General features: G+C 33.8%; 1 non-coding gene across 1 annotated transcript; it reads right to left on the reverse strand.

Moving 5' to 3' along the window:
* TRNAI-AAU lies at positions 1,757-1,830 on the reverse strand. Its single transcript has one exon. It is a non-coding gene; the product is annotated as a tRNA-Ile (tRNA).

Consider the following 8,658-nt stretch of genomic DNA (forward strand, 5'->3'; position numbering starts at 1 on the left):
TACATATTTCTTTGCTTAGTTTATCGGCATCTATAAAACTTTTAATTTCCCTGTTAATCCGTGTTAATCAAAGTTTTCATATTCTATTTTAATAAATTATCAGGGTGTACCACAGCACATTAGTGATATCATTATATTTCTGTTGGTGGTATTCCAGTATTAGGTGTATTTTGCCCTACTTGATTCGCAAGAAATAGCTAGAATTAATATATAAATAATTAACAAATCAATTTAAAATAGAGCGATATATTCAATGTCTTTGCTTGTGAGAAAATAAAAGTACGCGAATTAGGAAAATTAGAAAAAAAAATTCTTTGAACGTATAAGAAATTTTGTTTAGTTGGTGTCCACTAAAGAATATGATATAAATTTCGCACTTCGTATTATATTTGAGAGCTTTGCATATTATGTTCAAAAGTGATAGCATATCCAGCTCATTTGCCAATGTTAAAATGTAAAAGGAGAACGTTATGGTGAACAATGCTTAAGATACCATAGAACTTCAATTCCCATTTGGTTTTGCCGACTTGACCCATAGAATATCAAGTTACAATGCATAGAAGAAAATGTTTCATATTGTTCGAACTTTATACCCATGGTTTTGATGCCTAATGTGCTAGCAAAACAACAAATATAGCATAGTTATGGTTCACAAATATGAAGTTGTTAAGAAGAAAATAAAATTCGACAAGAATTTTGTTATTACAGTTGAAAAAGATTGTGGCAACTAACTTAACTATAATGATAGCTTTTGGTACGAAGATATCTAAAATTTGAAGTTGTAAAGGTAATGTGTGCTAAATCTTGTACTAAAAAGAATACCAATATCACACCTTAGATTGGATAATTAGCTTTTGTTTTCTCTATGACATTAGAGCAAAGACCAAATTTTGATCAGAAAGAATGGCGCAAAACCTTTGAATGGTCAAAAATGGTTGTTTAAGTGGAGTTCTAAGGTCAACGAATGATCGGAATTAAAACTTGGGGTTGAATTCAACCACAATTGAAGTCATCTTTTTATTGTCTTTCTTGGCGTTGTTGGTTGATGCATTATAGCATGCTATGTTTATAAACGATTAACAGAGAGTAACATTATGTTTTCTTTTTCTGTTTCTCTTTATTTAATATTTATCTCTCTCAACAGGTAAGAAAACAATTTTTGAGTGATATATTTAACTAATAAAACTGGAATAATCTAAAAATCTTACTTGATTTGATGACATAGTAAAATTCAAACTGCTCCATATCATTCCACATGAAATCTACTTATGAAAGAGATTAAGATTAGAAAGTTTAATAATCTATCCTTCACTATGAATGCATCGAGATATTTAAAAAAATTGGCAAGAGCTTAACTTTCATTTGGATTTTGATTTATGGCCCTCTTAGCAATAAATTAAGTATCGGATGTAATTATTACGTTGGTAAAATAAAGAATATAAAATTCAAAACACTAATCTAAGTAAATTTTGTAAGAAGTTTTGCACTTTTTACTAAGGTAAAGAACTTGTCAAATACATGTACTTTCGGGTATTAGGTATAGAGCTTCCATAAATTTCCCTTTCATGTTCCGGCAAACTTTTTTCATAGGAAGACAATTATGTAGTACCATAACAAGTGCTAATATTTGCTCTATATACATATTGTTTGGTAGAAATATGTTTCAAAAAGGAACATATCAACACTCGTCGACATGGATAGGCCATTATTTTTATACTTTGAAAATTCATGGCTTTAAAAAATATATTTACTCTAATGGCCCAAGCAGGTCTCGAACCTGCGACCTTCGCGTTATTAGCACAACGCTCTAACCAACTGAGCTAATAGGCCTACATATTTCTTTCCTTAGTTTATCGACATGTATAAAACTTTTAATTTCCCTGTTAATCCGTGTTAATAAAAGTTTTCATATTCTATTTCTATAAATCATCAGGGTGTATCACAGCACATTAGTGATATCATTATATATCTGTTGGTAGTATTCTAGTATTAGGTGTATTTTGCCCTACTTGATTCGCAAGAAATAGCTAGAATCAATATATAAATAATTAACAATCATTTTAAAATAGAGCGATATATTCAATGTCTTTTCTTTTGAGAAAATAAAAGTACGCAAATTAGGAAAATTAGAAAAAAAAATTCTTTGAACATATAAGGAATTTTGTTTAGTTGGTGTGCACTAAAGAATATGATATAAATTTCGCACCTCGTATTATATTTGAGAGTTTTGCATATTATGTTCAAAAGTGATAGCATATCCAGCTCATTTGCCAAGGTTAAAATGTAAAAGGAGAACGTTATGGTGAACAACGCTTAAGATACCAAAGAACTTCCCATTTGTTTTTGTCGACTTGACCCATGGAATATCAAGTTACAATGCATAGAAGAAAACGTTTCATATTGTTACAAACTTTATACCCATGGTTTTGATGCCTAACGTGCTAGCAAAACAACAAATATAGCATAGTTATGGTTCACAAATATGAAGTTGTTAAGAAGAAAATGAAATTCGACAAGAATTTTGTTATTACAGTTGAAAAAGATTGTGGCAACTAACTTAACAATAATGATAGCTTTTTGGTACGAAAATATCTAAAATTTGAAGTTGTAAGGGTACTGTGTGCTAAATCTTGTACTAAAAAGAATACCAATATCACCCCTTGGATTGGATAATTAGCTTTTGTTTTCACTATGACATTAGAGTAAAGACCAAATTTTGATTAGAAAGAATGGCGCAAAATCTTTGCATGGTCAAAAAATGGTTGTTTAAGTGGAGTTCTAAAGTGAACGAATGATTGGAACTAAAACTTGGGGTTGAATTCAACCACAATTGATGTCATCTTTTTATTGTCTTTCTTGAAGTTGTTGGTTGATGCATTAAAGCATGCTATTTTATAAACGATTAATAGAGAGTAACATTATGTTTTCTTTTTCTGTTTGTCTTTATTTAATATTTATCTCTCTCAACAGGAAAGAAAACAATTTTTTCAGTGATATATTTAGCTAATAAAACTGGAATAATCTAAAACTTGGGGTTGAATTCAACCACAATTGAAGTCATCTTTTTATTGTTTTTCTTAGCGTTGTTGGTTGATGCATTAAAGCATGCTATGTTTACAAACGATTAACAGAAAGTAACATTATGTTTTCTTTTCTGTTTGTCTTTATTTAATATTTATCTCTCTCAACAGGTAAGAAAACATTTTTTTGAGTGATATATTTAACTAATAAAATTGGAATAATCTAAATATCTTACTTGATTTGATGACATAGTAAAATCCAAACTCCTCCATATCATTCCACAAGAAATCTACTTATGAAAGAGATTAAGATTAGAAAGTTTAATAATCTATGCTTCACTATGAATGCATCGAGATATTTAAAAAAAATTGGCAAGAGCTTAACTTTCATTTGGATTTTGATTTATGGCCCTCTTAGCAATAAATTAAGTATGGGATGTAATTGTTACGTTGGTAAAAACAATATTATAAATTTCAAAACACTAATCTAAGTAAATTTTGTAAGAAGTTTTGCTCTTTTTACTAAGGTAAAGAACTTGTCAAATACATGTACTTTCGAGGATTAGGGATAGAGCTTCCATCAATTTCGCTTTCATGTTCCGGCAAACTTTTTTCATAAGAGGACAATTATGTAGTACTATAACAGGTGCTATAATTTGCTCCATATACATATTGTTTGGTAGAAATATGTTTTAAAAACATCCATCATATCGTTGTTAAGGTTTTATACGCAATTCAATTTCTTTCTTGGAACAAAAACTTATAAAGGATAAAAAGGAACATATCAACACTCGTCGACATGGATAGAACTTCCCATTTGCTTAAGATACCATAGAACTTCCCATTTGCTTTTGCTGACTTGACCCATGGAATATCAAGGTACAATGCATAGAAGAAAACGTTTCATATTGTTCGAACTTTATACCCATGGTTTTGATGCCTAATGTGCTAGTGATGAGCGGATAATTTATACGTTTTTTGGCATTGTTTTTAGTATGTTTTTAGTATATTTTAGTTAGTTTTTATTATGTTTTTATTAGTTTTTAAATAAAAAATCACTTTTCTGGACTTTACTACGAGTTTGTGTATTTTTCTGTGATTTCAGGTATTTTCTGGCTAAAATTGAGGGACCTGAGCAAAAATCTGATTCAGAGGCTGAAAAAGGACTGCAGATGTTGTTGGATTTTGACCTCCCTGCACTCGAAGTGGATTATCTAGAGCTACAAAAGCCCAATTGGTGCGCTCTCAATTGCGTTGGAAAGTAGACATCCTGGACTTTCCAGAAATATATAATAGTCCATAATTTACCCGAGATTTGATGGCCCAAACAGGCGTTCCACGTCAGCTCAAGAATTATGGCGTTTAACTCCAGAACTGGCACAAAAGCTAGAGTTAAACACCCAAACTGGCACAAAAGCTGGCGTTTAACTCCACAAAAAGTCTCTATACATGAAAGCTTCAATGCTCAGCCCAAGCACACACCATGTGGGCCCCGGAAGTGGATTTTTACACTAAACACCCTAGCTTACTCATTTTCTGTAACCCTAGGTCACCAGTTTACTATAAAAACTACTTTTAGTAATTCATCTTGTACCTCATGACACTTTACACGTTTCATATTGTATTCTCTATTTGATGAGTCTCTAAACCCCATTGTTGGGGGTGAGGAGCTCTGCTGTTCTTCATGAATTAATATAATTACTACTGTTTTCCATTCTATCACGCTTGCTTCTATTCTGAGATATTCATTTGCACTTCAACCTGATGAATGTGATGATCCGTGATACTCATTATCATTCTCACCTATGAACGCGTGCCTGACAACCACCTCCATTCTACCTTAGATTGAATACATATCTCTTAGCCTCATGATTCAGACCAGAGTCTTCGTGGTATAAGCTAGAATCATTGGCAGCCATTCCTGAGATCCGGAACATCTAAACCTTGTCTGTGGTATTCTGAGTAGGATCTGGGAAGGGATGACTGTGACGAGCTTCAAACTCGCGAGTGTTGGGCGTAGTGACAGACGCAAAAGGATCAATGGATCCTATTCCGACATGATCGAGAACCGACAGATGATTAGCCGTGCGGTGACAGCGCATTTAGAACATTTTCACTGAGAGGACGGGAAGTAGCCATTGACAACAGTGATGCCCAACATAAAGCTTGCCATGGAAGGAGCCTTGCGTGCATGAAGAAGAAGATAATAGGAAAGCAGAGATTCCGAAGACAAAGCATCTCCAAAGCCTCAACATGTTCTTTATTACTGCATAACAAGTATTTATTTCATGTTCTTTTACTTTTTACAATTAAATCTGAGAATTATTGATATCCTAACTAAGAGTTACAAGATAACCATAGCTTGCTTCAAGCCGACAATCTCCGTGGGATCGACCCTTACTCACGTAAGGTATTACTTGGACGACACAGTGCACTTGCTGGTTAGCTGTGCAGAGTTGCAAAAGTGTGATTGTAATTTCGTGCACCAAGTTTTTGGCGCTGTTGCCGGGGATTGTTCGAGTTTGGACAACTGACGGTTTATCTTGTTGCTTAGATTAGGAATATTTTATTTTTGTTGGTTTAGAGTCTTTTATTTGAGTTTAGTTTCATATTTTAAGTTTGGTGTCAATTGCATGCTTTTATTTTCTTTTAATTTTTTGAAATTTCATGTCCTTAGTTCTTTCTTGATTTTTAAAAAAAATCTAAGTTTGGTATCTTCTTTGTGTTTTCCTTTAATTTTTCAAAAATTTGTGTTTGATTTTCTAAAAATTTTAAGTTTGGTGTGTTTTTGTGCTTTTATTTACTTAAAAATTTTTTAAAAATTTGTTCTTGGTGTTCATCTTGATCTTCAAAGTGTTCTTGGTGTTCACCTTGACATTCAAAGTTTTCTTGTTTGTCCTCTCTGTTTTGATCTAAAATTTCTAAGTTTAGTGTCATTTTGTTGTTTTTCTCTTTCCTTAATAAAATTCAAAAATAAAAAAAAATATCTTTTCCTTATTTTACTCATAATTTTTAAAATTTGGCATTAAAGTAGTCAAAGATTTTCAAAATCATATCTTTTCTTTTTCGTCAAGTCAAAATTCTAATTTCAAAAATTGATCTTTTCAAATCTTTTTAATTTATTGCAATCATATCTTCTCAATCAAATCTTTTTTAAAATAATTTTCAATCATATATTTTTTATTGCTAATTTCAAAATCTTTTTAATTAATTAATTAATTTAGTCTTCAATTTGCTTTTATTTTATTTTCTTTTTTTCGAAATTTTATTTTATTTTATTTTTCATTTATTTTATTTTATTCTATTTTAATTTCGGTCACTTTTAATTAAATAAATAAAAAATAAAAATATAATTTATTTGCAATTCATATCAATTCCCTTTTCTCCCTTATGGACATAAGTGAAAATGAACAGTCCAGAAGGACTCTGGGGTCATATGCTAACCCCATTACAGCTGCATATGGGAGTAGCATCTGTATACCCTCCATCAAAGCAAGTAGTTTTGAGCTAAATCCTCAACTCATTATCATGGTGCAACAAAATTGCCAGTATTCCGATCTTCCACAGGAAGAACTTACTGAGTTTCTGGCACATTTCTTAGAAATTGCTGACACAGTACGTGATAAAGAAGTTGATCAGGATGTCTACAAATTTTTACTGTTTTCATTTGCTATAAAAGATCAAGCTAAGACGTGGTTAAATAACCAACCCACAGCAAGCATAAAATCATGGAGACAGTTATCAGACAAATTCCTGAATCAATTTTACCCTCCAAAAAGGATGACACAGCTAAGGCTGGACATCCAAGGCTTTAAACAAGAGAATCATGAATCCCTTTATAATGCCTGGGAGAGGTATAGAGGGATGCTAAGGAAATGCCCCTCTGAAATGTTTTCAGAGTGGGTACAGTTAGACATCTTTTACTATGGGCTTACAAAAAGAGCTTAAATGTCTCTAGACCACTCAGCTGGTAGATCTATACACATGAGAAAAACAACTGAAGAGGCTCAAGAACTCATAGATACAGTTGCTAGAAATCAACATCTGTACTAAAACAGTGAGTCCTCCATAAAAGAAGAGGCTATGGCAGTAACTACTGATCGTAATCCTCAAGAACTCATAGATACAGTTGCTAGAAATCAACATCTGTACTAAAACAGTGAGTCCTCCATAAAAGAAGAGGCTATGGCAGTAACTACTGATCGTAATCCTCAAGAACAGATTGTTGAACTTAATCAGCAATTACTCCTTATGACAAAACAATTAGCAGAATTCAAAGAGATGCTCCAAGATACTAAAAATGCTAACAAGAATATAGAAGCACAATTGAATCAAACAAGACAGCAGCTATCTAAATAGATAACAGAAGAATGCCAAGCTATCCAACTAAGGAGCGGAAAGACATTGAATAACTCAGCTCAAAGTAGCAAAAAGTCAAGAAAGGAACAAATGACAGAGGATGACCAAACCACTGCCCAAAATCCCTCTGAGGACACCAAGAGCCCAGAGAGGAATAACTCTGGCGTTCAAACACCAGAAAAGGGGGAAAAGTTAGCGTTAAACGCCCATTCCTTGTCCAGTTCTGGCGTTCAAACGCCAGAAAAGGGTGGGAAGCTGGCGTTAAACGCCCATCTAGCACCCAATCCTGGCGTTCAAACGCCAATGGGGGATCAGACACCTACAAGTGCTGATAGTAACCCCTCTAAGAAGGCTTCTCCAACCACTTCTGTAGGGAATAAACCTGCAGCAACTAAGGTTGAAGAATATAAAGCCAAGATACCTTATCCTTAGAAGCTCCACCAAGCGAAATAGGATAAACGATTTTCCCGCTTTGCAGACTATCTCAGGACTCTTGAAATAAAGATCCCGTTTGTAGAGGCACTTGAGCAAATACCCTCTTATGTTAAGTTCATGAAAGAGATCTTAAGTCATAAAAAGGATTGGAGAAAAACTGAAAGAGTGTTTCTCACTGAAGAATGCAGTGCAGTCATTCTAAAAAGCTTACCAGAAAAGCTTCAAGATCCAGGAAGCTTGATGATACCATGCACATTAGAGGGTGCTTGTACCAAGACAGCTCTTTGTGACCTTGGAGCAAGTATCAACCTAATACCTGCATCTACTATCAGAAAGCTTGGGTTGACTAAAGAAGTCAAACCAACCCGGATATGTCTTCAACTTGCTGATGGCTCCATTAAATATCCATCAGGCATCATTGAGGACATGATTGTCAAGGTTGGGCCATTTGCCTTTCCCACTGACTTTGTAGTGCTGGAAATGGAGGAGCACAAGAGTGCAACTCTCATTCTAGGAAGACCTTTCCTAGCAACAGGACGAACTCTCATTGATGTCCAAAAGGGGGAAGTAACCCTGAGGGTCAATGAGGATGAGTTCAAGTTAAATGCTGTCAAAGCTATCCAGCATCCAGACACATCAAATGACTACATGAGCACTGATATTATTGACTCTTTGGTGGAAGAGATCAATATGAGTGAGAGTCTTGAATCAGAGCTAGAGGACATCTTTAAAGATATTCAGCCTGATTTGGAGGAACCAGAGGAAAAAAAGAACCTCTAAAAATCCCTTAGGAAGAGGAGAAACCTCCTAAACCAGAGCTCAAACCACTACCACCATCCCTGAA

Source organism: Arachis ipaensis, chromosome B05 (assembly GCF_000816755.2).
Source record: "Arachis ipaensis cultivar K30076 chromosome B05, Araip1.1, whole genome shotgun sequence".
NCBI lineage: Eukaryota > Viridiplantae > Streptophyta > Magnoliopsida > Fabales > Fabaceae > Arachis > Arachis ipaensis.